Below are 18,143 nucleotides of genomic sequence, written 5' to 3'. Positions count from 1 at the left end.
CCACGTAAGTAGGAGATCCCGGGTTCGAGGCCCCGTCAGGGCACACATTTTCACCTGTCCCCGTCGATATATATCAACGCCCGTCAGCAGCTGAAGGTATTAATATAATTCCAAAGACGAATATTTTTCTTTCAATATCACTACGGGAAAATTTAAACTGATAATATTAACGAAATAGCCGACTAAGCAAGTGATGTAGGAGAGCGAGAGGCTTTTGTAGGCAAATTTGACGTAGTTGCCCGGCTTCACCGACTACCCGTGCCTTGATCAAATTGTTCGTCTCTACGTCCCTTATACCACTGTGGTACGTAGTAAACAGTTGTCGTTTACACCCTACATAAGTCTTTGGGAAAATAATAAGCGTTAACTACTGCGATATATATATGCAGATCGAAGCGTCGAATGAATATTTGTACCAAGGCCGGGATTACAGACGGGTCTCCTACTCACTAGGCAGATGCGCTAACCACTACGAATCCCTGGCGCAGTGGGTTATTGTAACAGTGTGGACTAGCCTAGCACGCTTCTCTCCTCATTCCAAATTTCCAATTACGCCTCAGCCCATTTCGCATTCCTCCTAAAATCGAATAGCACTGTACAGACTCTTCAACTGCTCAGCATCGAATGAAACGGGGATTCTGCCTGATACACAGGCATAGGTGCTTCAGTCACATGAAACTGTATGGTTTCAGAGAATCAAATATTCATTCGTCGCTTCTGTCTACGTATGTACGTCATAGATGTTCGAGACTTCAAAAGGTGAGTGGAACCATATAGTTTCATTTGACAGTAGATACTAGTTTTACGAGGATTATGCTGTATGAGGAATCTATCGTGTATACGTGATACAAAAGTGCTGTAGTAAAAATTTCACAGCACAGGCAGTCTATAATATGAGTAAATGCTTCAGATTTGAGCAATAAATGGCACCAGTATTCAGTATTTACCCATTCGTTACAATTGGGTTCATATATCTATTTTGTACCCGGGCTGATTTGTACAAACTTACCGTAGCTCCCCTATTTTGCTAGTACTGAAAATTATTTTGTGTTATTAATAAAACCCGATTTCGAGTGGGTGACTTTGCCTTGAAGAAAAATGTTTGTTGTGCATTATAACAATAAAACGTATGAGCGAAATATAATTTTTGTAATATATGACTTGGAATATGTTTGTATTTGTTTCTGTGCTGACGTTGGTTTATCAAAACATAGTTAGTTTACATAATTTATCCTTTATCGCTTTCGTTCGTATCTGCTTTTGTACTCACTTTGGTTTTTCTAAACATACCACAAAAAATGGTTCAAATGGCTCTGAGCACTATGGGACTTAACTTCTGAGGTCATCAGTCCCCTATAACTCAGAACTACTTAAACCTAACTAACCTAAGGACATCACACACATCCATGCCCGAGGCAGGATTCGAACCTGCGAGCGTAGCGGTCGCGCGGTTCCAGACTGTAGCGCCTAGAACATAAGAACAATCGGACGAATGTGTATGTCGCAGATATTTTTCTGCTCTTGTATTATATCGAGGACAAAAGTAAGGCACATTGCAATTCCCGTGGCTTCACATGCTAGGAGACCTACTTGTAGAGCTAGTAGTCTAAATGAATAAGTTATTTACCTCTGCGACATTTATTGGTGGAACGATAAGAAATTAGTGTCAGCGATTAAATAAGACAAAGTCACTCCGTCTGGTGACAAATAAGAGCTGAAATCATTGAAGGAGTGTAACCTCTGTTCCGTACGGAAAGCGCTATGGAGGGCTGTCTACAAAAGCATAGGTTTTGTTAGATTAGTGTCAACGACCATTCTACAACCAGTCCTTACTTTGTATGCATGTGTTTGCTATTTAAGTATTTCATGTTAATTACATGCTGTTAAAGCCCTCTGACCCGAAAATATGTTTTATTAGTATTTTTACTCATCTTCTCAGGCAGGTCGGGAGATCTAAACATAACGAATACATTGCTTGAAACAGTCGGAATATATCCTTATATACGGATTCCTAAGAAGCGTCATCTTCTCAGAATCATATCTTTTGTCGGTCATCGGTTTCGGCAAGGTTTCGTACATAGTATCGTATTAATCAACTGAATGATCGCGGTAGTATATATACAACGATTGCCAGCACAACTCAGAAGGAACTCGAGATATTACACTAACTACGGTCTGCATTTTTTGCCTAAAAGAGCCACCACGATCCGTTTGTAAAATTTTTTCGTATTTACACTTAGTACATCATTAATCTCATACCTACAAAACTCATTATACGATTCCAGCATACCAATTCGTCCAACAACAATTCGTCCACGTCCACGATGTGTTTCTCCATAACATAAGAACAAAATGGTTCAAATGGCCCTGAGCACTATGGGACTCAACTTCTGAGGTCATCAGTCCCCTAGAACTTAGAACTACTTAAACCTAACTAACCTAAGGACATCACACACATCCATGCCCGAGGCAGGATTCGAACCTGCGACCGCAGCGGTTTCGCTGTTCCAGACTGTAGCGCCTAGAACATAAAAACAATTATAGCTATGACAATTATGTACGATACATAAAATCGAGACAAAATATTCTTTCGTAACTTTCTATTCATACGCTGCAAGTATCACCAACCCCTCGAAGTGTAATATTGAGATTTCGTATACTATTCGTATTTCGTATACTATTAGAATTTGCTGTTCCAAGACATAAGTATGCATGCGACTATGGCGTATACACCTGCCAGCAGCTTCACCGAGAGAACATCTCTCTAATCGTGTTAATAGTCTGATTGCCCTAGAAAATACTACGTATCAGAATCATTTGGTGCTCTACACTATCGTCTGTAACGTCCTTAGCTAAAGTAAAAATCCGTTATTTAACTAATCCTCCAAAGGAACATAACCGCAGGAAATTTCTGCCGTGTACTAACGTCCAGCATATAATTTGTATTTCTGTAACAACTGAGAAGAAAGCGTTATTGTCTGGTCGATACCAGCCCAGCAATAAAACTCGAGGTCCGAAACAGTTCTCTGAGGGCCGGAAACTTTGAGTTCACCGCGAGACGCCATCAGGAATGGTCCGCAGCAAAATTTCTGTGGATAACAAACAGAGCCCATACTGCTCCCCTGAGCATGGAAAGAACAGCAGTCTCCCACCCCCCTCCCCCACTTACTGTTTCGCCCCCTTTTCAGCACAGCTGCTTGCTACTGGTGGTCGTCGCCGCAGTGCAAATACGCTGACCACTGGCGCTGCTAGTGACTGCGGAGAATAACGTTGAACACTGACCCGGCACCAAGGAGGACAATGTTCACCCCTCACCACATCCACTCAGCTGAATGCTCAAGGAAATATTCCGTGCTTGTCATTACGCATCCTGTTCGTAACGGCATGTGGCAGCAGAGACTTAACCCTTATGCTATCGCGCGTGTTTTCATAACGTTGCTAGTCGCACGGGGTGTTCTTGACACCCCAAACAAAAGTAGCTCTAATGTCATAGTTGTGCAGCATTTCGTTTATATATATGTTTACTGAATAATTGACTCTTCAGAATGTTACAGTATCATATTAGAGCGCATAGTTTTAGATTAATATAGTATCAGATTACCGTTTTTGAGACATATTCAATATTTCCCATTTTCTTACGACTTTTCATGAAAATATTTATTTCTGGTATTCTTAGGTCTGAACTACAGATTTAAGTCACTATACATGTCACTAAACATTTATTCTCTCAACTCACACAAAAGTTGTATGAATTTAGTCACTGCCACCGGTTATAACAGGTGCGTATTATAATACTTTTCACATACATTCTAAGACAAACTGCGCAGCGCTTGGGGGTAGATATCCTTTGTTCAGAAGGTGCTACATTCTTGTTGTCTTTCTTCAATACCCGCCATTTTAGCAGCTTTATCTCTAAATTGTTTAAGCAAGGTGTGAGTGGCTGCTCTCTTGCGCACTATCGGGCTTACTAACACTTTTCCCTAAAAACTAAACTAAACTCCGTCCGAACAGGCGTCGCTGGATGCGGATATGGAGTTTCCCAATTGACGTAAAAACATTCTTCGGGAAATCCTCTCATTGTTGTTACTTTCATATATGATGAAGGCGTTAATGCCAGCAATGTCGATCATTCGGAAAAAACAGGGCAAGTGGCCAGCGTCCGATTTTCCTTGAGGTTGAATAAGCAGCGCACATTTCACCTACAATGCCTACTCCTGTTTTTGTCTTATTGTACACTGTTATAATTTATGGTTCCTTCTCCTCCACAGTATCAGTGTTAATGACATAGTCATGATACGAAGATGCTTTTTTTCCTTTCTTTGTCACATAGATAACTATGGAACTATTGTTTATAAATCCAAAAAGGGTGCTTTTTAATCATGACCTCTAAACTTTGGACACAGCTTCCTCTTAGTCTTTGCAAGGGTTCCTACTACCGTCAATTTCTTCTTCGGGAGTTCTTCAGCTATTGTAATGAAACAAATGCAGTTGTCACGTGTCACATTTCTTCCTGTCCCTTCGATAAAGCGTACAAGTCTGTTTACTACATCCTTGGGTGAGTTTCACAATGACAACGGACCCTCTGGATTGTTTCCCGACACAAATTTCCATCCACAAAGTGTACCATGTTATTGCAGCGCTCAAGGTGAAAATCTTCAATCCACATTTTGCTGGCGTACTTGGTATATACTGACGGAAACAGCATTGGCTTCTAAATGCAACCAGTTCATTCAGCGCCGAGTATTTAGACACAATACAATTATTGTCACAGTTCGAGAGAAATAATTCAAACACTTCTCCGAATGCAGTTAGGCGATCAAGCTCTGTACTCAGTGCTCTTCTCGAATATCATAGAATCTCAAACAACGCAACAAGAAACGAAAACACCGCAAACTCATTTTTGTACGAACTACTGTAATTCCAAAACCATTCCTATCCCGTAAGTCTTCCAGATTTCCGTGTCCTGCTCGGTAATAGCCTGCTAATATCAGTAAACCAAGAAGAGATTTGGTTTCCTCCTCATAGACTGATTTGCCATAAAGGGGTCATGTGAAATTTGATGTAATGAACTGTACGTAAATGTTGGTGTACGGTGCAATAGTTCCAGTGATTACGTCATTCATAAATAGAGAGAAACAGTCCACAGCAGTTTTTGGAGCTTTTGCGACAGATTTCGCACCAGGGAAGTGACTCACAAGATCTACATGCCGAGGTCCAATGTTGCGACTAGGATAGTTCTTCATCGATTTGGTAATCTTATCCTCTCCAGCAAAGAAATCATGCGTGTTTGATTATCTGCTGTACTTACTTGTGATGTTGGGTTGTCTTCATTCTCCGTTTCTGTGTGGCTGTGACGAGAGAGAACTCTCCCTCCTCCACGTCTGCTTCAGAAGATTGATCTAACAGTTCTTGCAGATGCTTCCGAATTCTTTCTTGCTCTATTTCGTAAGGATCCATTGCTGCCAAACAGTGACAACAGACAAGCATCTGCTACGGAATACTAGTGTAAGCTTTTTCAGCGTACGATAACGCAACGATAACGTAAAGAGTCACGCGGGGTGTTGACAACACCACAGGTCCTATTGTGGCGTATTTTCTTGGATCTCGGGCTTCCACTGTTGATTCTATTTTTCTCAAGGCTCGCGCATAACTTTCTAGAAAGGTACCAATCATCATGAAGGTACACTCCTACCATCCTCTAATAAACCATCATTAAGAATGAATAGGGTGTCATGAGAACCCCGCGCGACCACCAAACGTTTAAATACATTGAAGCAGGTAAGAGGGGTCTCCCCAGATATATTCAGCATGAGGGACTCGATCGAAGTTCAGTTTTCGCTGCGTCATGTGGGACGGCTAGCGGAGATAGATCACGTCATAGGGAACAACTTTTGCTACAGACCAAATGTTCGCTAACTCCTCATAGCTGCCGTGCGGTTCTAGGCGCTACAGTCTGGAACTGAGCGACCGCTACGGACGCAGGTTCGAATCCTGCCTTGGGCACGGATGTGTGTGATGTCCTTAGGTTAGTTAGGTTTAATTAGTTCTAAGTTCTAGGCGGCTGATGAGCTCAGAAGTTAAATCGTATAGTGCTCGGAGCCATTTGAATCATATTTTTCCCTCGTAGCTATGCTAGGGCCGGGAACTGTCACCGTACATTTTCTCTTTAAAAAAAGTTGTTCCGCATATTGTGTGCTCTATCACCATTAGACGTTCGACGCTAAGCTTTTGAAGCACCGTGTATGTACTGTAAATTTAAAAAAAAATTAATCCCAATACCTGACACAGGTGGAATTATACAACAGCAGAAGGAAAAATTACTAGTAAATATTGTTCTTCATTTATTATTAATTTCTTAATTTATCGTTTGGCATAGACACTTGGATACGCATGGTACATTAAATATTTAAGTTACTTCAACTGAAGAGCTAAGAAAACATCAAGTTTTATATACTCATAATGCAGATCTAAAATGTGCAGTATAAGGAACAGCAATGTCTGATGCAGTAGCCCGTGAAATGACCAGTTGAAACTACCTGTTTAATTATTTTTTTATTAAACACTGATGTACAGAATTTTCCCTGACAAGACAACTCAGACTTAACCTATTCATTTATTATCCACGATATACAAGCCCAACGCAATCTATACATTGGCAACAAGACTTCCAATAATTAGCACATAATAATGGCCCTGAATTGCAAGAAATCCTAACAATAATACAAATCCAAAAAATTGTAACTAAAGAAATATGAAACTACCCCCAGTACTGTAAATTGCCTAAACTCAATTCAATCACAAACCTCATTCTTTCATAAGTCACTTACCTCACATTAATCTTCATAACACGAACTACAGCAATTACAGCAAGTAGCAACTACAGCCACCTAAATAAAAAGATTGTAACTACTATAGACTTTAACTACTAGGAGGCATATGGTTAGCGAAATAAAGATTTTGTTAAAGAGCAAACAATGTATTTAGAAAATTTTACCTTATTCATGTGACGTCCAGTTGCAAAAATTATATAGTTGTCAATAATTCCACCACCCAAACATTATCAATCAAATATCCGTCACAATACATTTCCTTGCGTATTTTCTTATAAACATATCATTTCATCTCACTTTAAATGCATGTCCTGCCAACGCAGTCTCCACTAAGAATATCATGTCCATATACTTCCCTATCCACTCGCTAACTGCTAGTCCGTACAACCACAGAATATCTTTCAGACGGCGCAGAGCGCTACCAGTGATATTAATACAGTCTACAGCGCTGCCAACATACAAACAAGCTACTTCAAATGGTTCAAATGGCTCTGAGCACTATGGGACTCAACTGCTGTGGTCATAAGTCCCCTAGAACTTAGAACTACTTAAACCTAACTAACCTAAGGACAGCACACAACACCCAGCCATCACGAGGCAGAGAAAATCCCTGACCCCGCCGGGAATCGAACCCGGGAACCCGGGCGTGGGTAGCGAGAACGCTACCGCACGACCACGAGATGCGGGCAAACAAGCTACTTACACGGTAAAAATAGGCTGTGAGAGGAGCCAAGAAGAGGAACAATCAATTGTACGAAACTTCCTGGCAGATTAAAACTGTGTGCCCGACCGAAACTCGGGCACACAGTTTTAATCTGCCAGGAAGTTTCATATCAGCGCACACTCCGCTGCAGAGTGAAAATCTCATTCTGGAATCAATTGTACGTTAAGATGAGCAGTTGAATGAACATTAGGTAGCTGTAAAAATGACATTAAAATGTACAATGAGATAAGTAATAAACGAACAATCAACCATGAACGAACATGAGCAATTAATTATTTAAAGAAAGCATTTGAGTTTGCAGACAGAGAAACAATACATAAAATAATTAGAGAATTTGGTGCTAAGGCAAAATTAGCAAAGATAATCCCTGCAACTTTATCAAATATTATGTTTTAAGTTAAATTTGGGGAGAATAATCTGATTCATTTCAAATAAAAGCTGGTGTCAGACAAAGGGTTGATTTATAACCTTCACTGTTTACTCGTCTTCTAGAAAAAATTGCAGGTGTCTGGAATTTGGAGCTAAAAATTCACAAAATTCAACCAATAATTCTGGGAAGGAAAAGAAAGGGTATCTTTTTCAGACGATTTCTTTTATACTTTCTGGAAATTTTACAGAGGCAGTTATTCAAATAAATCTTCTGGAAGAAATAGAAAATAGAACTGGTCTCAAAATTTCAGCTAATATAAAATTCGTGACGGGTATAAAAATTGAACCAAAACTCATAGAAGCACAAGTGGGTAAAATGGAGCCACCAAGTAAATTTAAATACCTTGAAGAAACAATACAACAGAATCGACTAGCAAAATCTGCAATAGACGTAAAATTTAACAAAATGGAAAGAGCATAGTGTTTGACAAAGAATATTTATAAAAAGGAATATCTATCTAGGAGAAAAGATTACAACACTAACCACAGTGGTATGAACTATAAGCTGGACTAAATAGAGTTACTAGAAACAAGGCTTATTAGAAAAATATTGGCTGCAATACGAACTACAGATGGTTGGAACATGAGAAGTAATGATGAACTCTGAGAAACTATAGGGAAAACAACGGAAGTAATAGCTAAGAGAAGACTAATCTTTTTTTGAACACCTCTACTGAATGAACGAGAACAGGTTGACGAAACAAATATTTCTGTAATTTTGGAAGAAGAAATCAACAGTCCCATGGATTACAGAAATAAGGAAACAGCTAGAAAGAAACAAAATAAAAGAATCGAAGTGCGTAAGTGGTTGAGAGCTTTGGAGGACGGACGGGAAAATGTCCATGATGGACTACGACCAGGCAGACCATCAGTGATCTAAGAAAATCGGGTCAAAGACGTGGAAGAAGAAATTCGTGAAGACTGGAATTCAGAATTTAAACTTATTTCATGGAATTTCCGAATGTGGGTTCCCAGGCTGCTTGAGAAACATTAAATGCAATGAAAGGCTTGTGCTGTTGATTTTTTAGACCCAAACCGTAAGGTAGGTCATCAATTTTTAGAGAATATTGTAGCAACGGACGAGACGTGGATTTGTCAGTCAATGGCATGGCGTCACACGACATCACCAGTCAAAGTCAGGGCCAAGCAGACAATCTCAACACGCAAGGTTATGTCAACCGTGTTTTGGGTTAGATATGGCGTCTTGTTAGTCGTGTGTATGTAGTAAGGCACTACAATAAACGCAGTCGCTTTCTGCGCCACCCTGACTTCACTTCGAAGTGCAATACAAAATGAGCGACGTGGACTTTTCACGTCTGGAGAATTGTTACTGCACGACATTGCCATACCTCATCCTGCTATTCACACCCAAAGTCAGATCTTATCTTTTACATGGAAACAGACTGTACACTTACCGTACAGTCAAGATTTGCCCTCCGAGCTATTTTCACTTGTTCTGCTACGTAAAGGTGTTTCTCGCTAACAAGAGCATCGCAAGAAATGAAGAGTTGAAGGAAGCAGTTAAAGACTGGTTATGCTCACAGGAAAGCTTTTAGAACGTTACGACAAATATTACAACAAATGTGGAAACTACGTTGAAAAACAGAGTAAAATGAGAGAAATTGGGTAAAAATAGGTTTTTCAAAAAGGCTGTGATAGCTTATACTTTATACTTTCCAAATAATCCTCGTAGTAGTATACATGTATTTGGAATGTAAACATTTCGATTTAGTCTCCATCTAATTCGATTCAAATCTTACGTAATGTCACATGCTGTTAATGAGTGCCCCATCAGCATCGTTCCTCATTTCATGTGTAGTTGAGCCATAAATTCTTCCAAGAAACCTTGTGTAAGTAGGCTGTTTAAGTTTTTATATTGCTAACGCCACGTAGCGCTCTGTATGAAAATCACTGGCTGTGCTGTGTGCAGTCTGTGGCTGGTTGGCATTGTTGTAATACTCGCTATAGTAGTGTTGGGCAGTTGGATATGAACAGCGCGTAGCGTTGCGCAGTTGGAGGTGAGCCGCCAGCAGTGGTGGATGTGGGGAGAGAGATGGCAGAATTTTAAGAACGGACGATCTGGACGTGTGTGCGCCAGGAAGAGTAAATTTGTAATACTGGATACAATGAGCTGATGTATATATTATGACTTTTGAACACTATTAAGGTAAATACATTGTTTGTTCTCTATCAAAATCATTCATTTGCTAACTATACCTATCAGTAGTTAGTGCCTTCAGTAGTTTGAATCTTTTATTTAGCTGGCAGTAGTGGCGCTCGCTGTATTGCAGTAGTTCGAGTAACGAAGATTTTTGTGAGGTAAGTGATTTGTAAAAGGTATAGGTTAATGTTAGTCAGGGCCATTCTTTTGTAGGGATTATTGAAAGTCAGATTGCGTTGCGCTAAAAAAATATTGTGTGTGAGTTTAGTGTTGATCAGAATAGGTAAAGAGCGAAATGTCTGAGTACGTTCAGTTTTGCTCAGCTGTTTGAAAATCAAATAATGTAAGAGATTTATCAGCACAGTAATTCATTAATTTTTTTAAGGGGACGTTTCATTTGGACTAGAATGTCTTAGTTTTCTGCAGTGTTATTTCCATTATTGCTTCAGGATATTCTCCCCGTGAATTGATAATACTGCCCGAGTCTACTTTGCTGTTGATGTAGGAAGACATCTATCGATCCAATAGTACCGAAGATGATCGAGCAGGACCTGTACATTGCCCCCCAAGATGACATCAGTTTCAGGATTTTTTCCGTCTGTAGTCATCTCATGAAGTGAACAGCACTCACGCTGATACAGTTCAAGAACTGGAGTAGACAATTGTACATTCTTGTAAAGCCTTACGAAATTTTCTGGGGGGCGTATGAAAGAATTCGTAAATCACCACAGACGCGAAAACAGCATTGGTTGCGTCCAAATACACGGATGACACTTAGGACACCTCCTTTGACAAATATGCGTGAGCTGTTCGCTGTAACAAGTAATGTGCTGAAGCAATATTGTACTTACTGTTAAGGTAGATCACGTGTGAACTTTGAGCCCTTTTATATGGGTACATATTCGAAAAGTTTATATCTCCATTACATTTGTAGTAACTAGGATAATATTTCATACAGAAATCACAGGTGCAATGTGATGTGTCGGCAGAAGAGCCAACACCGTATAACTAGAGGAGGCAGAAATGCACGCGTTAAAGCTCACGCAGGCTGGCGAGAGGTCTGGAAAATGACAAGGAATTATAGTAGTCAAAAATAGTACATAGCTTCTGGAATACTTAACTTTAATCCATAATTGGTGTACATCGCTCTTTACGGAACAGGTTTTACAATCTCAATATTAACTGGTAATGGCACCTTGCTAGGTCGTAGCAAATGACGTAGCTGAAGGCTATGCTAACTATAGTCTCGGCAAATGAGAGCGTATTTGTCAGTGTAGCTTCGCTAGCAAAGTCGGCTGTACAACTGGGACGAGTGCTCGGACGTCTCACTAGACCTGCCGTGTGGCGGCGCTCGGTCTGCAATAACTGACAGTGTCGACACGCGTGTCCGTCGTATACTAGCGGACCGCGGCCGATTTAAAAGCTACCACCTAGCAGGTGTGGTGTCTGGCGGTGACACCACACAATGTACCTGCTAATCTGCAACAAACACTCTTTATTATACAGTAAGGATGGAAACACAATTATCATTTCACGCCAGGTAGTCATTAAATTACAGCCACACATCAAGAGAAGAATCCAGATTGTCTGTGGTCACGCAAGTCAGTCAGAATCTGCGTGTTAGCAATCCGAACAGTGGTCCAAGTCAGATGCAAGAGGCAGACCCGTCACATATACACTCCTGGAAATTGAAATAAGAACACCGTGAATTCATTGTCCCAGGAAGGGGAAACTTTGACACATTTCTATGGTCAGATACATCACATGATCACACTGACAGAACCACAGGCACATAGACACAGGCAACAGAGCATGCACAATGTCGGCACTAGTACAGTGTATATCCACCTTTCGCAGCAATGCAGGCTGCTATTCTCCCATGGAGACGATCGTAGAGATGCTGGATGTAGTCCTGTGGAACGGCTTGCCATGCCATTTCCACCTGGCGCCTCAGTTGGACCAGCGTTCGTGCTGGACGTGCAGACCGCGTGAGACGACGCTTCATCCGGTCCCAAACGTGCTCAATGGGGGACAGATCCGGAGATCTTGCTGGCCAGGGTAGTTGACTTACACCTTCTAGAGCACGTTGGGTGGCACGGGATACATGCGGACGTGCATTGTCCTGTTGGAACAGCAAGTTCCCTTGCCGGTCTAGGAATGGTAGAACGATGGGTTCGATGACGGTTTGGATGTACCGTGCACTATTCAGTGTCCCCTCGACGATCACCAGTGGTGTACGGCCAGTGTAGGAGATCGCTCCCCACACCATGATGCCGGGTGTTGGTCCTGTGTGCCTCGGTCGTATGCAGTCCTGATTGTGGCGCTCACCTGCACGGCGCCAAACACGCATACGACCATCATTGGCACCAAGGCAGAAGCGACTCTCTTCGCTGAAGACGACACGTCTCCACTCGTCCCTCCATTCACGCCTGTCGCGACACCACTGGAGGCGGGCTGCACGATGTTGGGGCGTGAGCGGAAGACGGCCTAACGGTGTGCGGGACCGTAGCCCAGCTTCATGGAGACGGTTGCGAATGGTCCTCGCCGATAGCCCAGGAGCAACAGTGTCCCTAATATGCTGGGAAGTGGCGGTGCGGTCCCCTACGGCACTGCGTAGGCTGGCGTGCATCCGTGCGTCGCTGCGGTCCGGTCGCAGGTCGACGGGCACGTGCACCTTCCGCCGACCACTGGCGACAACATCGATGTACTGTGGAGATCACACGCCCCACGTGTTGAGCAATTCGGCGGTACGTCCACCCGGCCTCCCGCATGCCCACTATACGCCCTCGCTCAAAGTCCGTCAACTGCACATACGGTTCACGTCCACGCTGTCGCGGCATGCTACCAGTGTTAAAGACTGCGATGGAGCTCCGTATGCCACGGCAAAGTGGCTGACACTGACGGCGGCAGTGCACAAATGCTGCGCAGCTAGCGCCATTCGACGGCCAACACCGCGGTTCCTGGTGTGTCCGCTGTGCCGTGCGTGTGATCATTGCTTGTACAGCCCTCTCGCAGTGTCCGGAGCAAGTATGGTGGGTCTGACACACCGGTGTCAATGTGTTCTTTTTTCCATTTCCAGGAGTGTACATAGCGTTAGCAAGGTAAATATCAGAGCACAACACGACACGAAGTGAGTTCCTGCTAGTAATGCGCCTGGTTTTATTTCCTGCATGACGTCAGACGCCACTTCTATGTGACTGCTTGCGGGCGTCTCTTACATGTCACAGGTGAAGGCTTTCTTAGACTATAGACCTCGCTGTCTAACTTAAGTATAACTTGTTGGCTCATTTCGAATCCGTAATTACTTCATAAACGGCTACCAATTGTGGTAGCATTATTACTATGTTTGCTAATTTGAGTTTCACTTTGTATGAAATTATGCTTCATTTTCACCATCTATGAGTATCAACTCTACCCCTCCCCCTCCTTCTCCTCCTCATTCTCTCCCTCTCACAGTTCAGATTCCGGGCACGCTGACCATTAGAAATTGGCACCACCGTTCATGAATACTATATCGGCTGTTTGCTGCTAAGAAAGTACGGCCATTCTGTAGCTACATTTGATTAACTGAATTTGCCCCAAAATCGTAGCTACATTTGATTAACAGGAAACTGTGTATATGATGCCTCTCGCTAACAAAACGTACTTCTTCCAGGTCAATAACGTAACGAAAAGTTCGTTGTTTTTACTGTCGAAACGGACTCTGGAATTTAGTCACTACAGAATTTAATCATCCTGTGTGTGAATCATAGTTTCATCTTTATATCCTTTGAAATACTAGACCTTATGGAAATCCGGAAGAAACAGACGTCTTCACCTTGAAGGGTCGGAGATATCTTTGTCCCAATTGTCACCGAAAACGACTACAGAAGCTATTACACACTGAGGGCAACGTGAATTCACTACCTGACGTTTTATTTTGCCCGAAATGCCAAACACATGTCATTTACGTCCACTGCTAGGAAGACAAAAGCTTAAAGTAAAGTTGCAACTCTCGTCTATTATGGTGTCTCAACCTGTAATTGTGATGCGAATTTCAATTTTCTAGAAGTTAAATAAAATACTTAATGTAACACAGCCACCTTCAGTCACAAAAAGGAGTTTTTAAAATTAAAAAAGTTGATCTTCAGGAACTTAACATGATGATGCCTGTATTATCTGTTCTTAAGAGTTACACTGCTCTGGTTCTCTTATCAAAAAATGATTCAAATGGCTCTGAGCACTATGGGACTTACCATCTGAGGTCATCAGTCATCTAGACTTGGAACTACGTAAACCCAACTAAGCTAAGGACATCACAGACATCCATGCCCGAGACAGGATTCGAACCTGCGACCGTAGCAGCAGCGCGGTTCCGGACTGAAGCGCCTAGAACCGCTCGGCCACAGCGGTCGGCTGTCTTATCAGTTGTACAGTGTTCCAAGCACATGAAAGTAATGTGCTTACACATGTTAACATTTAGAACTGTCGTGTTCGTAGAAAAAAAGTTTAAACATGTTTACTTTTTGTAATATTTGTTATTTACACAGCTGTCAAATCTGTTCACATGCTCTTATTGATGCTAAACACCCAAAGTCTTTCTCTCAGGGTTTTAAGTAACGTTAATGTGACGACCACCTATTCTCGACGGACGAAACGTGATAACGACAGGTGCCTACTTATTAAGCCGGTCGGGCGAGGGTAGACTTGAAAAACTGTGGAGTAATGCGAAAAAGGAGCGACTTATCTGACGTCCAAATGGATATGATCATTGGGTTTCGGGCTAATGGTAGAAGTATTTCCAAAATGGATACGTTAGTAAAGTGTTCGCGTGCCGTTACGGTTAAAAGTATACCGTGCATGACAAAATGGCGCTATTCAAAACCGGCTGGAAGGCAACTGCGGTGCACTACGGGGCATAGGTGACAGGGGGTCAACGACGGCTGTGGAAATGCATACGGGCAAAAGACGAGCTAATGACTGCTCAGATGAACCAAGTGGCTACCAATAGCGTCTCTGCAGCGACTCTTCAGCGAGCGTTGCTGCGCGTGGGCCTTCACAGAAAGCGCCTGCTTCATGCATCCATGTTGACTGCTGTTCATCGGAGACCAAGGTTGGAATTCACACGCCAGTATCGCAACTGGATGTTCACCGAGTAGCGACAGGTGGCCTTTTCAGAGGAATCACTTTTTGTGCTCCATCGGACAAATGGGCGTTGGCGTGTAAGGCGTGAAACGTCTGAAATAAAACATCCTGAAATGATCGTCTAAAGGGCCTAGGCGGGAGGAGGGAGCGTTATGGTGAGTGAATGTTCTCGTGGCAGTTTGTTTTTCCTCGGAACAATGGCGTCTACCAACAGGACAATGCAAGGTGTCACGCAGTTCGCGGAGTACATTCGTGATTCTAAGAGCACCAGGATGAGTTTATTGTACTCCTCTGCCCACCAGACTCCCCGGATTAAAGCCAAATATAGAATCTGCGAGACCACCTTATAGGGCCGTTTGCGCCACGAATCCGCAGCTAAGAAACAGAGTAGTTGGCCACGACAGTGGTGTCGACAAGGCTCCACATCCCTTTCCTCTTTCCAGAATCGCACTGACTCGTTTACTGCACGCCTCTCAGAGGTCTGCGCTGCAAGATTACTCATGCTTTCGATAGGTGGTCACATAATGTACACTCATGCTCATAAATTAAGGATAATTGCAGAATGTGGTACCACATAACGTGTCACTACACAAAACTGGCGCTAATAGCGAAGGCACATAGGTAACACACACACGGTTCAGATCTGTAAGTCCACGGTATTGGTGATAAGGTGATAAAACCGTCTCGAAATACATGTATTACAAAACGCCACTGTTTCCTGCGCATGTACCCCGACATCAATATTGGATATGATCACCATGCACACGTACACAGCCGGCCGGAGTGGCCGTGCGGTTCTAGGCGCTACAGTCTGGAGCCGAGCGACCACTACGGTCGCAGGTTCGAATCCTGCCTCGGGCATGGATGTGTGTGATGTCCTTAGGTTAGTTAGGTTTAATTAGTTCTAAGTTCTAGGCGACTGATGACTTCAGAAGTTAAGTCGCATAGTGCTCAGAGCCATTTGAGCCACACGTACACAGGCCACACAACGGGTTGGCATACTCTGGATCAGGTGGTCGAGCACCTGCTGGGGTATAGCCTCCCATTCTTGCACCAGTGCCTGTCGGAGCTCCTGAAGTGTCCTAGGAGTTTGAAGGCGTACAGTGATACGTCGACCGAGAGCATCCCAGACGTGCTCGACCCATCGAGCTCGTCTGGAGAACAGACAGGCCACTTCAGTCGCCTGATACCTTCTGTTTCAAGCTACACCTCCACAATGCCAGCTCGGTGGGGCCTTGCGTTATCATCCATCAAAAGGAAGGTGGGACCCACTGCACCCCTGAAAAGGCGGACATACTAGTGCAAAATGACGTCCCTATACCCCTGACCTGTTACAGTTCCTCTGTCAAAGACACGCAGGGGTGTACGTGCACCAATCACAATCCCACCCCACACCATCAAACCACGGCCTCCATACAGGTCCCTTTCAAGGACATTAGGAGGTTGGTAACTGGTTCCTGGTTCACGCTACATGAAAACCCAACGAGAATCACTGTTTAGACTACACCTGGGATCGTCTGTGAACATAACCTTGGACGACTGTTAAAATGACCATGTACTGTGTTCTTGACACCAAGCTTTAAGGGCTTTCCTGCGACCAGAGGTCAGTGGAAAGCCCCTTCCAGTTCTCCGGGTAAATAAACCATGTCTGTTCAGTTTTTCAGTGTCTGGAGATAACTGTTCCAGTGGCTGCGGTAAGATCCCGAGCAAGGCTACCTGCAGTACTACGTGGCCGTCTGCGGGCACTGACAGTGAAAAAATGTTCAAATGTATGTGAAATCTTATGGGACCTAACTGCTAAGGTCATCAGTCCCTAAGCTTACATACTGCTTAACCTAAATTATCCCGAGGACAGACACACACACCCTTGCCCGAGGGAGGACTCGAACCTCCGCCGGGACCAGCCGCACAGTCCATGACTGCAGCACCTGAGACCGCTCGGCTAATCCCACGCGGCTCTGACAGTGAGATATCGGTCTTCTTTTGGTACTGTACACTGTGGACGTCCCGTACTGTAGTGCCTGGACACGTTTCCTGTCTGCTGGAAACGTTGCCATAATCTTGAGATCACACTTTTATGGCACACGGAGGGCCCGTGATACGACCTGCTGTGTTTGGCCATCCTCCAGTCGGCCAAGTATTCTACCCCTCATAACGTTATCAATATGTGTTCTTTCAGCCATTTTCAACACACAGTCACCATTAGCACGTCTGAAAACGTCTGCACATTTACCTGCTGTGCCGTACTCTGACATGCACCAACACACCTCTGCGTATGTGGACTGCTGCCAGCGGCACTGTGCGACGACCGCAGGTCATACCCCGAGGTGATTTAAGCCCGCAAACAGTCCATCAGATCGTTGTTTCGCCATGTATCAGCATTATCCTTAATTTATGAGCATGAGTGTAAATGGACAGTAAATGTCGTGCTTTTCAATAAAAGAAACTCTTTATGATGAAGGCTTTGATTTTCTTTTTATATTTTAGGAATGTTGCTAGGCACGGATTCGACACGAATCACAAAGGATTAAGTTTATTACGACGGTAAGTACACATTGACCATAGTAACAAAATCGCTACATAACTTTACCTTTCTCTTATTTACGACGAATGTATCACACATATATTTCGCTGTATTGGAAGATTCCGACGTCAAATACCAGCCTAGCTGGTACTGCCTCTAATTAAATCCTTTGAATATGCAGAAGTATTTTATGTGGGTTAACTGGTTCTTAAAGAATAACAAAACTTCGCATACGCAACTGACATAATCTTTCAGAAGATACCGTAATACTAAAAATGACTGCGACACTAAGTACCTCCGCACGGCCGCAGTTGTGTTTTGTTAGCTAACTGGCGCTTACAGAGTAATGAG

This window comes from Schistocerca cancellata, chromosome 7 (assembly GCF_023864275.1).
Source record: "Schistocerca cancellata isolate TAMUIC-IGC-003103 chromosome 7, iqSchCanc2.1, whole genome shotgun sequence".
Lineage (NCBI taxonomy): Eukaryota > Metazoa > Arthropoda > Insecta > Orthoptera > Acrididae > Schistocerca > Schistocerca cancellata.
The sequence above is the reverse complement of the archived record's forward strand: the minus strand, read 5'-3'. Positions refer to the sequence as shown.